General features: G+C 49.5%; 2 pseudogenes; one reads left to right on the top strand and one right to left on the bottom strand.

Moving 5' to 3' along the window:
- Positions 1-1,186: 1,186 nt before the first annotated feature.
- Positions 1,187-8,108, top strand: LOC127782808 (BTB/POZ and MATH domain-containing protein 1-like; annotated as a pseudogene).
- A 1,570-nt stretch (positions 8,109-9,678) lies between these two features.
- LOC127781646 (zinc finger BED domain-containing protein RICESLEEPER 2-like) lies at positions 9,679-14,897 on the bottom strand (annotated as a pseudogene).
- Positions 14,898-18,007: the final 3,110 nt, after the last annotated feature.

Here is an 18,007-nt window from a genome sequence, read left to right on the forward strand (position 1 = left end):
TTTTTATATTTTTGCTATTTTTATTTAAAATGGGTTATATCTCTTGGTTAAAAACTCTGTAATGTTCAAAGCTAGTATTAATATGAATATATATAGATTGTAAAAAGAAAGTTAAATTACCAAATTTCTCGGTTTTAGCAAGATGGGGCCGGAGGCGGCGCGGGAGACGAAGGGGAGCTTGGCGGCGGCGTTTGGCTTCCTGGGCACTAGCGGCGGCGAGCTGAGAGCGGTAGCTCGTCCACGCGTCGGCCATCGGCGTCCGCCTCCACCCGAATAAAATATTCTTTGTTTCCATCGCGTCGCGGCCTCCTTTACCCTTTCCCCGCCATCCCAATTGACGAGAGTTGACGAGCACGACGACCAGATCGACCAAACTGAGAGCCTGAGCGAGACACAGAGGTAACACACTCCTTTTGGATTCAATCGATTGTTCTAGTTCGATCGACTTATCGGATTTTGAATCTCTGTTGGCTCAGCCCAGCAACACTCTCACACTCACAAACACAAACGCCGGTGAGGGAGACAATGAACCATGGATTTTACAGCGACGAACGCCGCGGAGCCGATCGCTCCTGTATCTTGGCTTTATTACTCACTGAACCTTGCCAAGAAACAACGAAGGGGCACAGGGGCCTCTTATAGACCGGGGACACACCGGGAGCTAGCCTCCATGCCGGCCATTGCGCCACGTTCCGCAGAACCTGCTCGACGTCGCCGTGAGCCGCACGCTCGCTCGGACGACGCGGCTTCCTCTGCAAGAGCCGACACCACGCACTCCCACAACTCGATCAACACTGCAACGGCCATGCAAACAACCATGCAGCAGCCATGCACTCGCGATCACGACTCAATCAAACTAACAGAACGCACACGACGCACACATGCAGCAGCGCGACACACACACTGACTCAACCATGCCAGTAACACACCATGACGTGTTTATTTCCAACAATCTTTACTTGAAACTTCCTTTTGAACTTCCCGCTGAAGTTGAAATAGTTCTCAGATCGACATGGGATGGGATTCATTTTTCACATCCATCTAATCGCCTCGACATTACAATTTGTAATAGAGATTGCACATTCATTCATTAGATAAGCTCCTGAGACTGTTCATCTCCTACAGTAACTTAACGTTGATGTAATCTTGCTACAGTATTAATTTATCCCCAATTCCTCGATCTTCCATGGGGGCGTCCTTCTCGTCGAACCTCACCGACGCAGCGCGCGCCGTGCACATGTTCAAGATCAATGGCTACTTCGCCACCAGAGCCATGGCGAGGACGGACTCCCTCCCGTCCAGGCGCCTCCCCGTCGGTAGCTACCACTGGGAGGTCCGCTACACCGCTAGCCTCATCGCCGACTCCAACCACTGGGTCGCCCTCAAGCTCGTCCTCCTCGCCGCGCCACGCCACGCCGACGTCAAGGCCGCGCTCAGATGCCGCCTCATCAGCAATAGTGCCTGAAAGTGTGATATGCTCAACACAATAGATTGGATTATCAATGTGGTAGAATACATATAGGCCCCAACCCTTCCATATCTACCACAACCGACTTGTAGAACAATATCGGAGGGGATAAGGAAAGGAGGGTAACAGATAAACACAAGATAACCAATCTAACACCCCCCCCCCCCCCCCCGCAGTCGGAACGTCGGTGGAGCAGACATTCAGACTGGACCGGAACTCCGAGAAGATCGTGCTGGGAAGTCCTTTGGTGAAGATGTCAGCAAACTGGGACGTCGTGGGAACATGTAACACATGAACAGAGCTGGCGGCGACACGATCACGAACAAAGTGAAGATCAATCTCCACATGTTTAGTGCGCTGATGCTGCACTGGGTTAGTGGAGAGATAAACAGCACTGACATTGTCGCAGTAGATCACTGTAGAGCGACTCGGAGGGGTATGAAGCTCATGGAGAAGCTGTCGGAGCCAGGTAGCCTCAGCCACGACATTGGCGACAGCTCGATATTCCGCTTCGGCACTAGAGCGGGACACGGTGTTCTGACGCTTTGAGGACCACGAGACAAGGTTATCACCAAGAAACACAGCATAACCCGATGTGGATTTTCTGGTGTCAGGACAACCTGCCCAGTCGGCATCGGAGTAGGCGATCAGATCAACTGTGGGAGAGCGCCGAATGTGAACACCGAAGTCAGGAATGCCGTGTAGATAGCGCAGGATGCGCTTGAGAGCGGCAAGATGCGGCTCACGCGGGTCGTGCATGTGGAGACAGACTTGCTGAACTGCATAGCAGATGTCTGGCCTAGTGAAAGTCAGATACTGCAAGGCACCAGCAAGACTCCTGTAGTCGGTGGGGTCAGCAACAGGGTCACCAGTGACGGCAGATAGCTTGGCGTTGGTGTCCACTAGGGTAGAACACGGCTTGCAATCAGCCATGCCCACGCGCTCTAAAATGTCAAGACAATACTGGAGCTGACTGAGGTGAAGACCAGAAGACTGCCGAACAACCGAGATGCCCAAGAAGTGATGAAGACCACCAAGATCCTTCATAGAGAATTCTGACTGGAGGGACTGTATCGTCCAATCAAGCAGTGCATCAGAGGAAGCAGTGAGCACAATGTCATCCACATATAGCAACAAGTAGACCGTATCAGTGCCGCGATGGTAAATGAACAGAGAGGTGTCTGACTTGGCTTCAACAAAGCCAAGTGTCAGAAGGAAGCTGGCAAACCGACTGTACCACGCTCGAGGGGCCTGCTTGAGGCCATAGAGGGACTTGTTGAGTCGGCACACCAGGTCGGGTTTGGTGGAGTCAACAAATCCAGCAGGCTGGGTACAGTAGACTGTCTCCTGTAGCGTCCCATGCAGAAAAGCGTTCTTGACATCCAGCTGACAAACGGGCCAATCACGTGAGACTGCCAAACTGAGAACGGTGCGAACATTGGCAGGCTTGACGACTGGACTGAAGGTCTCGTCAAAGTCGATGCCGGGGCATTGGGTGAAACCATGGAGAACCCAGCGAGCCTTGTACCTGTCCAAGGTGCCATCAGCCAGGAACTTGTGACGAAAGATCCACTTGCCAGTGACGACGTTGGCACCGTGTGGTCGAGGGACCAGATCCCATGTACGGTTGGCTTGAAGTGCAGTGAACTCCTCCTCCATGGCGGACCTCCAATTGGGATCAGCGAGTGCGGCACGATACGTGCGTGGTAGAGGAGAGAGGACGGCTGCACTGAGGTTGAGGCGGTGTACTGGTTGACGGAGACCTGTCTTGCCGCGCGTCATCATGGAATGGTCGTTGACGACAGGAGAAAGGCCGAGCTGGGACGGAACTCGAAAGCTGGGCACACGTGCACTCCGAGCACGAGTGGGGGCACCAGTCGGAGGAGGACGAAGGGACCCGATCGGTGCACCGACTGACCGAATGGGCAACCTGGGGAGCCCGGGCGACGCGGCGTGTGGCGCTGGTGAGCCGGGCGCGCCAGTCGGCCAAGAAGGTGCTGGGTTGGAAGGCCCGCGGAGGGCGAGGCCGGCCCAGTCGGCGTGCCGGCCGACCAGGAGGGCGCTGGGCTGGAAGGCCCAGCGGGGGGCGAGGTCGGCCCGGTGGAGAAGCCGTGTGGGGAGGCCGGCGGGATGGCCGGCTTTCTAGAGTCGTGAGCCGAGGAAGCACGGGCCGCCGGACCAGAATGGTCAGGGCGGTGGCGACGTCCAATTGGCGTCGGTAGGGGAGCTAAAAAATCCTCGAGGAACTCCAGGTCAGTAGCAATTGTATTATTAGTCATCTCAGCAAAAGGAAAAACCGTCTCATCAAACACCACATGCCGCGAGGTGATCACCTTGTTGGTTGTGAGGTCTAAACACCGATACCCTTTGTGGTGGGGGGGATAGCCAAGAAACACACATGGAGTGGAACGTGGGGCTAGTTTGTGGGGTGTGGTGGCGGAAAGGTTAGGGTAGCACTTGCAACCAAAAACACGTAGGTGGGAGTAGGAGGGATGGGCACCGTGGAGGGCAAAAAAAGGGGTGTGGTGTTGTAGAGTTTTGGTGGGATGACGGTTAATGAGGTGTGTGGCCGTGTGGAGGGCTTCAACCCAATAAGAAGCGGGAAGGCTGGCTTGGAAGAGTAGAGAACGTGTGATGTTGTTTAGGGAACGAAGCATACGCTCAGCCTTACCGTTCTGTGGGGAGGTGTGGGGGCAGGACATCCGTAAGGAGATGCCGTTGGTGAGGAAGAAGGAGCGGGCGGAGGAGTTGTCAAACTCTCTACCATTGTCACACTGTATGCTGCGAATGGTCGTGGCGAACTGTCTTCACAAAGGCAAAAAAAGTGAGATAGTGTAGCAAATGTATCGGACTTAAAACGTAGGGGGAAGGTCCACACATAATGTGAACAATCATCAAGAATGACAAGATAATATTTAAAGCCAGGCACACTAGGTATGGGGGATGTCCACAAATCTCAATGCACTAAATCAAAATTTGCTTTGGCCCGACTAGTACTAGTGGGGAAAGGAAGACGCATATGACGACCTAATTGACATGCATGACACAGCGAAGTGTTGACTTTGGGTGGTGGGATGACAGACGCCTGCGCCAAGCGGGTGAGGGCCTCATGACCAAGGTGGCCAAGGCGATGATGCCACAAGTTGGTGTTGGTGGAAGTAGCGACAAAGGCACGTGCAGAGGCCGCCGAAGAGTACGCAGCTGCTGGAAGAGGATAGAGGTCACCGGAACTATTGCACCTGACGATCTCGGTCTTGGTTGGATAATCCTTCACTGAGAGGCCAAAAGGGTCAAGTTCAACGGAACACCAATTATCACGAGAAAAACAGCGTGCGGAAATAAGGCTCTTAATAATCTCAGGAGAAACAAGGACATTGTTAAGCACAAAGGAATAATCAGGATAGTGTAAATAGGTACGACCAACGGAAGTAATAGGAAGGAGGGAGCCATGCCAACAATAATATGGGAGGGGGTATTGTGGGTGGGGCGATGGGAGGTAGAGAGGGTACTGGTATCAGACGTCATATGAGATAGCACCTTGAGTCCATGTACCATTCAGTGGAAGGCGGAGTAGTCAACATGGTCGTGTTGTAGGCGCCTGCGAGAATTTGTGGGTCCCACTGCGAAGGCCCGTTCCATTCGAACGGCGTAGAAGCTGCTGGCGCAACAGGGGTGGGCGGCACAGTGGAAGGAGCCGCGAAGTGGGCTGGCCCAGTCGGTGGCTGGAAGTGCTGCTGAGCCGGCACTAGTGGGCCGGGCGCATTGGTGTAGGCCGCGCCGGCGAAACCTGGTCGTGGGCCGAGCAGGCCTGGGCCGGCCTGTCCCGGCCACATGTGTATGCTGCAGGTCCAAAGGTTATAGGCCGTGGGCCACCCCTGGCTAGCCCGTGGAGTAGCGCCATGGGAGCCCTGGGCGGCTTGTCCGCCGCCGCCTGTGCCGCCGCCGCCGCCGCCGTTTCCACGACCATGGCGGCGATTGTTGTTGCGGTTGCCGTTGGTGTTGGTGGAGTTGGCCGGACGGGAGTTGGTGGAGGAGGACGTGAGAAGAGCGGTGGCGGTGCTGGCCGGCTTGTGGCCCTTGATCAGCTCGTCGAGGAGGAGTTGTGCTCGGGCCTCGGCGAAGGTGGGGAACGGTACTTGCAGCGGCAGAAGAGACTTGAGTTTGTCGAACTTCTTGTTCAGGCCGCCGATCAGGGTGAGAACGAGGGAGCGATCCTTGACGGGTTCGCCGATGTTGGCGAGGTTGTCGGCGAGAACCTTCAGGCGCCGGCAGTAGTCGCCGATGGAGAGGTCGCCTTGTTGCAGAAGATGGAGTTCGGTGGTGAGGTTGACGGCGCGTCGCTCACCGTTGCCGAGGAACTGCAGTTCGAGGTTGCGCCATATGGAACGCACAGTCGCCGTGGGGGAGAGCACCTCCTGCATAAGATTGTGAGAGATGGAGCCGTACAACCAGCCGAGGACGACACAGTCCGTCTGTGCCCAGTCGGCGAGGTCGGCGCAAGGGACGTCGGAGAAGACATGGTCTTGAAGAGCATATTTGCCAAGCGCGACGAGGAAGAGTCCTCGCCAGCGGGAGTAGTTGTCGGCGTCGAGGTCGAGCGTGACGGGGACGAGAGCCTTCACGTTGAGGACGGCGACGGCTTGACTGTGCAGGGAGGCGATGGCATCGGCGGTGAGAGCCGGGGGTGGCGCGGCAATGTCCTGAGTAGGAACGGCCGGCGTGACGTTGATGCCGAGGCGAGCAAGGGCCGCCAAAACCTCAGGAGGAAGAAGTGTCGCGGTCGTCGTCGGAGGCGCAGAAGTCGGTGGAGGTGTCGACGGAAGTCCGGTCGTTGGCGGGGGCGCGGTAGGCGTGGGAAGAGCCGCGGAGGAGATGGCGTCGTCGGCGGCCGGAGTCGACTGGAAAAGTCCGAGGAACACAGGAGCGAGAGCGGAGCGAGCCGCGGTTGCAGCGCGTTCGGCGACGTCACCAGCAACAGTGGTGGTCAGGGCGTCGTCAGCCTGACAGGAAGGAGATTGGAAGGAGGAACGGACGGCGTCGGTGATGATCTTGATGGTGTCGTCGAGGACGGAGTCCGCGGTGGGAGAGGAAGAAGCAGCCATGGCGGCGGCAGGGTGCACCGGCCGGCGGCTAGGGTGGAGAAAAAGGGCGGAAGCAAAGAGGAACCTAATCTAATACCATGAAAGTGTGATATGCTCAACACAATAGATTGGATTATCAATGTGGTAGAATACATATAGGCCCCAACCCTTCCATATCTACCACAACCGACTTATAGTACAATATCGGAGGGGATAAGGAAAGGAGGGTAACAGATAAACACAAGATAACCAATCTAACAGTGCCACCTCTGCCGCCGTCGACGGCCACGTGTCGCACGCGTTCAAGCGCGCCGGCGAGAGCTCCGCGTGGGTCCTGATCCTTCGCCGGAGCGCCCTGGAGGCGTCTGGGGCTATTGTCGACGACGCCTTCACCGTCGAGTGCACCATCACGGTGATCACGGAGATACCTGACAATGTCGTGGCGGCGGCGGCGGCGCCGGCGAATGTTCTGCCCCGGTTCTCCGGCCGTGCTCTGTCCTTGAGCCATCACCTCGGCGTGCTCCTGCGCCGCGGGACGGGGGCGGACTTCACGCTGGTGGTGTCCGGCAAGTGCTTCCCGGCGCACAGGGCAATACTCGCGTCGAGGTCACCGGTGTTCATGGCCTCCTTGTTCGGCGACATGAAGGAGAAGAGCTCCCGGAGCGTCGAGATCAGGGACATCGAGCCACAGGTGTTCGGAGCAATGCTGGGCTTCATCTACACCGACTCGGTGCGAGCTCGATCAACAAGACGGCGTCGTCGTCGCGCAGCACCTGCTGGCGGCGGCGGACATGTGCGGGCTCGACGGGCTCAAGATCATGTGCGAGGAGAAGCTCATCGCTGGCGCCACCGTGGAGACGGCGGCGACGACGCTGGCGCTGGCGGAGCAGCATGGGTGCCCGCGGCTCAAGGCGAGGTGCGTCGAGGTCGTCGCCGCGAACCTCGACGCCGTGATGGCGACCGAGGGTTACAAGCATCTCATGGCGAGCTCGCCGCTGGTGATGAATGATCTCCTCAGGGCGGTGCGTGGAAGGAAGAACTGAATTCTTGGTGATCAATTAGTCCCAATCACCAAGGTGATTAATATATGAAGTATTATGTAGCATTTCTGATGTTGGGTTCTTTCCAAGGGATCGGTTGGGTTACTGCTTCTCGTCGTGTATATAGGTCGTCAATTGTTAGTGGGTAATCAATCCCATGTACTTCCTCCGTATCACAATGTAAGTCATTCTAGCATTTCCTACATTCATATTGATGTTAATAAATCTAGACATATATATCTATCTAGATTCATTAATATCAATATGAATGTGGAAAATACTAGAATGACTTACATTGTGAAACGGAGGAAGTAATATGCTGTAGTCAGCCACTCAAGTTTGTCTTTGCCTTGGTGGAGTATCTTTCCAGTGGTTCACATCCTCTAGCATAATGGTACTACCTTATAGACATCGACGCGTGGAACATTATAGTGGAGTACCTTGATTTCAGGTAACTTGGAATTTTCAATCTAATAGTTATTATCACTCCTTCCTCTTTCTTAATATAAAAAGGTTAAGCAATAAACTATTCTAACCTTTAATAAATAAAAAAAATACCGAACTACAATAAAATAACTTATAACTCATGGAACGGGACGGGACTAGCTATATATTTGTCGTCAATTTTTTTAAAAAAAAAGTTAAAATTTGACATATGTAAATATAATAGAATAGTGATGTAATTACATTGTAAGTTGCATGTAACTATAACGTAACTTATAACGTGTTATAACTTATATGTACCTTTCAAAAATCACTAGGTGATATGTTATCTTCGTGAAAATAAAGGTATAATGGTACTGAATCCCTTCACATGTGCGTGGTTTGTGATTATTTCCTACTCCCTCTATCCCATAATACAGAGGTGCACATATTTCAAGATTCAACTTTAAAATATTTAGCCAACATTTAGTATAATATGAAATGAATTTTATTTGTTAAAAGTTATATCATAGGATTGACATTCAAATATACTTTCATATGGTTATAATTTTGTTGGTAGAAATCTTATATTATATGAGAAATTATAAACTAAACGTTAGTTTTTTGAGACTGTGCCAACTGTGACCGCGCCTTATATTATGTACTCCCTCCGTTTTGAAATGTTTGACACCGTTGACTTTTTAGCACATGTTTGAACGTTCGTCTTATTCAAAAACTTTTGTGAAATATGTAAAATTATATGCCTACATAAAAATATATTTAATAATGAATCAAATGATAGGAAAAGAATTAATAATTACTTAAATTTTTTGAATAAGACGAACAGTCAAATATGTTTAAAAAAGTCAACGACGTCAAACATTTCGAACCGGAGGGAGTAACAGAGGGAGTACCTCCTTTGCACCTGCTGGCGGCGGCGGACATGTGCGGGCTCGACGGGCTCAAGATCATGTGCGAGGAGAAGCTCATCGCTGGCGCCACCGTGGAGACGGCGGCGACGACGCTGGCGCTGGCGGAGCAGCATGCGTGCCCGCGGCTCAAGGCGAGGTGCGTCGAGCTCGTCGCCGCGAACCTTGACGCCGTCATGGCGACCGAGGGTTACAAGCATCTCTCATGGCGAGCTCGCCGCTGGCGATGAACGATCTCCTCAGGGCTGTGCGTGGAAGGAAGAGCTGAATTAATCACCTTGGTGATTAGTCCCAATCTCAAACATTTGATACTACTAGTAGCAGTAGTATGTAATGAACAGTATTTGCAGTTCTTGGCCGGGAATCGGTTGCGTTGTCTCGTATGTAATGAACAGCTAGGCCCATAAACAGTTTCAGCCCACTATGAATTTATCTATGGACCCGTACTGGTACAAACCGTGCCTAATACTCTAAGCGTTTCATAATATAATTCGTTTTGATTTTTTTTTTAAAAGTAAAGTCCTATGAAAGTTTGATCAAACTTATAGTAATATTTATAGCACTAAATTAGTTTTATTAGACTTAACATTAAATATATTTTGATAATTTCTTTATCTTATGTTAAAAATATTGTTATATATATTTCTCCGTAAATGTGATCAAAGTTAAAGAAGTTTAACTTGGAAAAAAAAGTAAAAATAACTTATAACATAAAATGGGTGTATTAGTAAGCAACAGATCCAACCTTTTGAAAATATACTGACATTGCATTACATTCTTGTTCAAATAATCATAGTTCCAAACACATTATAATGTCACTCTGAATAGTGGCAGTTCGTGTGAACTTTATAGCAGAAATTCCCAAACATAACCATTTACGTCAAAAATGACCTTACTGGGAAAACAAGTTTTAACTTCTCGCACATAGTAAAGCAAGACATGATCTTGGTTAGGTTCATAACCATATGGCCCAACGACAAGTAAAGAGTAGGACCGCTGCAGGTGTGATACATAGGAAATCCAGCTGAAGAATTGAAACAAACCAATGGAGCTGCTCGAAAATGATTAAAAAAAAGAAGGGTTAGATGATTACGTTAATAAAGTTGCCAAATTTAGAACCTAAATGGCATGTAGAAAGGGAAGAAGACCTGGAGGTAGCCAACATAGGTCACCGTTGGTTAAGATAATGTGATATTATTTCCATTATCTGCATCAGCTGTTCCTGTTTAATAGCATGGGATCATTTCAGTTAGGCATCATGCTCCAATAAATAAAGGGTCTATTTGTCATTATATTTTTCATAATCAAAAGTAAAAGGTTGTACCAGATGATTTAATCCAACTTTGAGCACAGATAAGTGCTTCAGTTGTCTCAGGGCACAATTTTCCGTTAAATAGCTCTGCCCGTTGATCACTAACATTGATTGCTGATTCAGCAGAAACTGCACATCCAGGTATTGCTAGAATATCGCGTGCCATCTTAGCAAGAGTTGGATATGTTGATGAGTTATCCCTCCACCATTTCAGAATATCAAAAGAATCGTTTTGAGGACAGAGCCCCCCTCCAAGATACTCAAAAAGCTCTTTGAATTCCTCAAGTGCAGCTTGTGCTATGGTGTAATTCGTTGTCTGTTTATGTAATGGAGCACTAATTTGTGTATCTGAACCATTGTTGCCTTGATTCAGTACCTCATTACTTTGCTCACTAACATATATAGAGCTCATAAAGCTTTGCACGCACCTCAGAGATATAAGTTCCAGCATCTTGACTAAAAGCTTCTCTGAAGCGAAGTTCAATGAAGGCGAGCTTATATCTGGGGTCTAGAACCACAGCTATCGACAGCCACAAGTACCACTTCTTCCAATGCTCGTCAAATTTCTCCTGCATATTCTTCACTTTCAAAACCCTCTCTATGTTTTTTATGCTAGGTAATTCTTGTAGGGTTGCTCTTAAGCTCCATATCACATGAAAATATGAATTAAAAGTCAAATTATAAGGTTCATAAAAAGCTTTCATTGCATGATAGATTGCCCTTGCAATCTTGCAAAAGTTCTCTGTTGCTTCCAGATCATCTAATGATGGATATACACTGCCATCTGAAAGTGGAAATGATTTGATGAACTGTAAAGCAGCCTCACACCAATAGAATGTTAAGTACCAGTCTTTTGATTCAAAAGAGGGACGGTCTAACTGCAGCTGTGATAGAACTTCCTGACATTTCAGCTTACGCTCTGGAGGGTTTGTCATGTAACGAGACCACATCGATTTCTTTCCCCAAACAGTGAAATGCATAAGATCATCAAGGGCATCTACCATACAAGGGATAGTTAATAGCTTGCATTTGGCAACAAGGTAGTTCTTTCCAGTCGTAAGGTCATCCTCCAAGGATCTTGTAGCTTCCTTATCCACTGATTGCTCCAGTGTCACTCCTAAAAGCTTCGGCTCTAGACACCAATCTCGAACTACCTTCTTCAACAGCATCTCGTCATCATCCTCATAATTAGCAATTTCGGATTGCCAGTGTGGGAACAAGTCCAAGTCTAAATCAAAGCTATCCGGTTCTGAAAGACAGCATCTTATTGTTTTTCTATTAATCTTCCAGCCTTCATCAATAAAGTGTACTGTTAAACAAACAATTATTATTCCATAACTCTCCCAGCGCCACTTGTCCACTGACAGGAAAACTCCGCCAGGTGTATCTATTATTTTCTCCTTCAGCTTCAATTTTTCATTCTCGTAAACACTAATAAACTTGTCCTCAACGGTAGTTTGTGGCACCATATTGGGAGCTGGATTTCTACCAGCCAGAAATGACGCAAAGCTTGCACTGTACATGGCAGAGAAGGGGCAAAGTTTTGGGAGTGTAGCCCTCATAAACTCTTCAAGAGGATTTTCTTGACCATTTTCCAAGTTCTCTGAAACAGGTAAATCAGGCTGCGAAGTTGAACTCCTTTGCTTTTTCTGCACCCTGCTGGTTCCAGCCTTTGCAGGACAGATCTTCAGATGTCGGCGTAGGTGGCTGGTTCCTTTTTTAGTCTCTGCAACGAGCCTGATTTTACAATGATTACATATGGCAGTATGGAGCTTTCCATCCTTATACACAAGTTTAAATTCCTTCCACACCTTGGACTTAAGTTTTCTCCTGTAATCAACATATGGTATTGCTACTCTTTATCATTATTTCTCTATTGAAACCACAACATATGTGCATACGAAAAATCACAAACAGAGTCATCATAAATCAAACTAATCAAGTTTTTTTATCAGTTTCACGGAACAGGGGATTTTTTACCCAGGATTTTGAAAAGGTACAATCGTACAAAAGTTGATAGATACTTCTCCAACGCATGCAAAGGATGTTGAGTTTGCACAATGCTTGGAGACAGGATTGAGATATCTTAAGAAGAAAAGCAAGAGTATTTAGGGCAAATAATGTATCTTTTCAATTTTAAGTAAGTTGGGGAAGTAACAAAAGAAAACTACCTTTGCATTGCATTGGCATCACCAGCAGCTGCATCCCCGTCCATTTCTACATCACCTTCATCTTCTTCATCCCTATCACTTGAACCAGATGATTGATCATCTCCATTTCCTGTCCCAGGCACTGAAGGTCCAACCGCAGCTCCTGCTGCATCTGATGCCTCAACTAGCACACCAACTTGAGACATTGGCGGCAGTCTATCTGACTGTTGTGGATGGTTGTGTCTGCCCCTGTAAAGTGTTTCAACATCTGCACTGTGCGCCACTGTTTTCTGGACGGCGCAGTTTGCTTGGGCACATTGATAGTGGGATAATATCGTTGGAGATGACCCACCCTGAGTTATATTCTGCCCAGTCATCCTCCAATAGTAGCCATCATCATCAGCTAGGCAAATGTTACCATCCACCTGAACTAGTGCCGTGGTGGATGAGGAACCCGCATGCTGCTGCGCGATAGATGGCGCCGACACGATGGCTGAGAAGGGGCGGAATCCTTGATGAGCCATGGTGTACTGCGGTTGGCCCGATTGATTCTCCATACCCTATATGAAGCGAACTGCTTGTTGTAAAAACTTTCTGTTTTCTAGTAAGGTAGACCTGTGGAAAATGTATAGATAGCACCATCTCAATGTTGTATTGAGAATCTTCTGTAGATACTGCAGTCATAGAATGAAATGGAATTTGATGTATAAATTATTTTTCTCAAACGGTTGCCAATATTTTATAAGAAGGAGGTGTCCTATTTTAAGAAGTAAACAGGGGCCAAACCTTATAGTGCCCAGTTACTTAGGGAAAACTGAGCAAAAACCACAGCTACAACAACACACCAACAACTAACCTAACGTAAGCTACCACGACGGAGCTCAACACGAGGCATCGGTACCAAGTATGCCATAGAGGCGACATAACAACCCACACATGTTACCGTTGCGAGCTTGCCACGCAAGTGACACATCAAGAGATTGCAATGTGTCATCATTGCCAAGCTTCGGATGTAAAAATTATATTCTACTAATCCTTTCAGTCATAAATATTTAATATATTGGACAAGATCTGGTTAAATTTTTTAAAACTTTTTTTTTTAAAAAAAGTATGTATAGATTAGCCTCAAAAGCACTTCCATAATCTCTTAAACCTATCAGATTCTATGAAACCTGTTCTGTTATAATATTATGAGTAAAGTGCATTGGCGGTCCTTAAACTTGTAGGGTTGTGTCATATAGGTCCATAAACTCTCAAAATAGATATCCAGGTCCCAGAACTCGTCAAAGTGTATTATTTAGGTCCCAAATTAACACATCCCCTCTAGAATCCTATGTGGCGCTGATGTGGCAATGCCACATGGACATGACATGTCCTTTTCTTTTTTTTTCCTTCTTTTCTTTTTCTTTTTCGTTTTCTTCTCATTCTTCTTTTTTTCCTTTTTTTTCTGCACGGGTCGCAGAGAAAGGAGAAGAAAGAGGAAAAAAGAGAAGAAAAAAAGAACAAGGAAAAAATTTAAATGGGTCCCATTTGTCAGTCAAAATAATGCCATGTCATATCCGTGTGGCATGCCACATCAACACCACGTAGGATCCTAAAGGGGTTGTAACGATTTGGGATCTAGATGGCACGCTATGACAAGTTCTAGAATTTGGACATGTATTTTGAGAGTTTAGGTATCTAGATGACACACCCCTACAAGTTTAAGGACCGCTCGTACACTTTACTCTAATATTATGGTTGAAGTCACATATACCGTAAGAAGTTTCTGGAAAAGAAGCAGTGATACTTTGAGCACTAGTTCCGATCCTGTCGGCGGACCTAAGATTTTCTTTTCACGACGGGAAAAATCTAACTATAGGCCTATATAGCAGGTTTTGCTGTGAATAAATACCTCACAACAATATTTGAGAAAGAAAAAACCTACAACAACAACAAAAAAAAAATGAATTGATGCTCGCCAAAAAGCGCATGTAGCCGCTCGGGGTTCCATGATTATGCAGAAAAAAACTTATGTGAAATCAAATAGAGAAGGATTGGGAAAAGAATGATGATAAACAAATTACCTGTTTATGGTTGCAAGAAATCAGAAGCGAGAAGCAATCGCAGGGCAGGAGCAGGCGATTCCTCAGATATAACGATCGATCAAGTCAACCACACACTCATCTCAAAGTCAAGATTCTCGAGCCGGGCTGGATGGGTTGGAACTGGGAAGTCAGTCGTCGCCTCGCCTGGCAGATGATATGGAGGGGAGGTGGAGGTGTGGCCATACGCATTGCTATCACAAGACTAGCCGCGATATTTCCTCACGGGCTCACGACGAACTGACCAATTTATTGCTTGCTTTGATGGCGATGGAGATGGAGATGTCATGGAACCAGTCAGCCAGAGCTCCAGGAGCAGGCAAGCCTTGGATTTGGAAGATGTAGAGGTGAACACGAACCAAAGAAGCCAGCATCGGATGCGGCGGCGGCGGCGGCGGCCGGAGGTCGGCGAGGAGGGTAGAAAAATTCATGGGTAGCCACCGGCGGTGCCGTCGATGTAAGCACGGGGAAGCATGGCCTAATTAGGAATAAGTTCACTTTGTGACCCTCAAAAGTGATCGAAATCTAATCCGTGACCCTGAACCGCAAAACCAGATATCTTGACCCCCCAGCTCTTAAAACCGGTGCAATTTGACTCTCTTGACAGTTTTGGAGGGCGGTTTTGCTGACGTGGCGTCCACGTGGCAGTGTTGACCTGGTCTCCCGCTGACGTGGCGCATAGGTAGCATTAGCATTGAAAACATACACGTGGGACCCATTCGTCATCCACACAAAAGGAAAATTTATGGGGCCCACATGTCAATCTAACCCTTCTTCCTCGTTCCTCTCTCTCCCCCTTATCTCTCTCTCCCCGACTCCCCCTTCGGCGAGCAGGTTCCGATGGCGGCGGGCGGGTCCGGAGTGGCGACGGCGGCGGCTGGGAGGGCAACGGTGAAGTGGGACGGCTCCTCCTCCTCCAGTTGGCTCCTCCCCTCCTGTGAGCCGCCGGCAACGGAGAGGGAGCTCGGCGAGGGAGAGAGAGGCCGGTGGGATGGAGCTCGGCGAGGGAGAGAGGCAGCGGCGGGATGGAGCTCGGCGAGGGAGAGAGAATGGGAGCTCGGTGAGGGAGAGAGAGGGAGAGCTCGGCGAGGGAGAGAGAGTGGGAGCTCGGCGAGGGAGAGAGAGGCGGCGGCGGGATGGAGCTCAGCGAGGGAGCACTAGAGCTCGGCGGGCGTGCTTGTGCGCGGCGCAGAGGCGGCCGGCGTGGAGGTCGGCCTCGGCCAGGGTGAGGAGGCGCGAGAGCTCGGCGCCGTCGCCCGCTGAAGAAGAAGCCGACGCCCGTCTTAGACCTCGACCCGGCCACCTCCGCCGCTAAAGCCGACGCCCGTCTTAGACCTCGACCCGGCCACCCCCGCCGCCGAAGCCGACACCGCTGATGGGGTTGGAGGAGGCGCCGACCGCCGCCGCTGGGGAGGAGGCGCCGACCGCTGCTACTCCCCGCTCCATGCGGGCGATGGCGCCGCGGCTGCTACTCTCTCATTGGCGCCGACCGAAGGGGAGAGAGAGAGAGAAAAAAAGAGAAAGAAGAAAGAGGGGGAGGAAGAAGAAAGAGAGAGATTGGATGACATGTGGGCCCCACAATTTTTTTAAATGACATGTGGGCTTCACAATTTTTTTTGTAAATGACATGTGGCCCCATAATTTTTTTAAATTATAATACACATAAGCGCCACGTCATCGCCACGTGTAAGAAAGACTTGGTCGATACCGCCACGTAGGCGCCACGTCAGCAAAACCGCCCTCCAAAACCGCCGAGGGAGTCAAATTGCACCGGTTTTAAGAGTTAGAGGGTCAAGATATCTGGTTTTGCGGTTCAGGGTCACGGATTAGATTTCGATCACTTTTGAGGGTCACAAAGTGAACTTATTCCGCCTAATTAAGCATTAGGAGTAGGATGAGCGGCCCAGATGGATCACTGGGCTCAAGCCTGTAACGGACAGCCCAGATTGGATTGCTAAAAATTGGTGGCTGAGTCAGTGGCCCAGATTGGATCTCCCGCGGTCCCGCCTCCTCCCATCATGAGGCGCTCGAGGCAGTGGAGCTCAGCCAGGCTCGCCGGCCGTCTCTCCCCTCTGTGTCGCCACAGGCCTCCCAGAATCGCTGAAGAGAAGAGAAGATAAGAAAAGAGAATAAAGAAGATGTGCTTGTCCTACATTTTTTTTCTTCTCACTTACACGTGGGCCTCATAAATTTTTATTTTTTATTTTGCTGACTAGGATGCAACGTTATCGAAACCAGAGATCCATACTAATGTGGGACCAAAATTACACGGTTTTGTATAGATTTAGGTTAATATTTATGGTACTAGGGATTAGGGATATCATACAAACTCGCAATGCCGCCCCCGTCCCTCCTCTCCCTCCTCCCCGCTGCATCCGCCTCCCCGCGAAGCCGACAAGCCACGCAGAGATCCTCCATCACGAACCGCCTTCCTATCCACAGAGCACGAGCTGCCTCGCCACTCCACGCCTCCTCCTCCGGAGGCGGCGGACGAGGACGCGACAGTGGACGGCGGCGGCTATGTGAAGGAAGATGCTGCGGATGGGAAGATGAGCGCCAGACCCCGCCTCCTCTGAGCCATAGCAGCCCGACTGCTCCACCTTCGCTTTTGACCCACTCCGTGTCGAAGATGCCGAGGATCAGGACGCTGTGGTGGCGTCGTCATCCTCCTCAACTCTGAATTCGCCCGAAGATTGAGATGGCCCGACGGCAGCGTGCGGCTATAGTGATGAGGGGAAGAGGAAAGGGCCATCGTGAGCCTCTACCCGCCAGCCGCCGCGAGCCTCTGTCGCCAACCGCCACCCTTGCTAGCCACCACTCTTCTCCCTTTTCTCCGATGGCCGCCGCCCACTGCGCACCTCTCCCTTCACCCATCGCCGTCGAGCACCCACCATCGCCAAACCTCCCTGCCTCCTCGCTCCCCACCTACCTCGCCGGCCTCCCAGCCTCATCCCTCTGCGTGCTCTTGCCAGTGGAGAGAGGAGATAGAGGTAGAGAGGATGAGGTGGAGGAGGTGGGACCCACTATTTTTTACTTCTTGTTTGACTGACATATGAACCCTACTTATTTTTTTTTAATTTTTAATATTGCTCCATTTTTTTCGAATCAAATTGCCACGTAAGCGCCACGTCACCACCACGTAGGATGAAAACCAAGTCAAACCAGCCACATAGGCACCACGTAAGCCAAAAACCTCCATCCAAACCGTCGAAGGACCTCGTTTGCACCGGTTTTGTAAGTTAGGGGACAGATTGTATCTGTTTTTTAGGTTCAGGGATGAAAATCGGATTCGTTGTCAAGTTAAAGGACCTCAAATGAACTCATTCCTTCTTCATTCTACCTGCTGCTAAGCCTACTAGTGCAACTGTTCCAACTGTGCTTCCCCAACAGAAACACCTGAAATACATGTAATATCAGAAGTGGTGGTGGGCTGGTGACGAACCACCACCACCATTATTATCTTTTACAGTAGTATAGATACTGTGAGAGTATTACTTGCATGAATTTCTTCACAGCCATA

The sequence above is a fragment of the Oryza glaberrima genome, chromosome 8, assembly GCF_000147395.1.
Source record: "Oryza glaberrima chromosome 8, OglaRS2, whole genome shotgun sequence".
Lineage (NCBI taxonomy): Eukaryota > Viridiplantae > Streptophyta > Magnoliopsida > Poales > Poaceae > Oryza > Oryza glaberrima.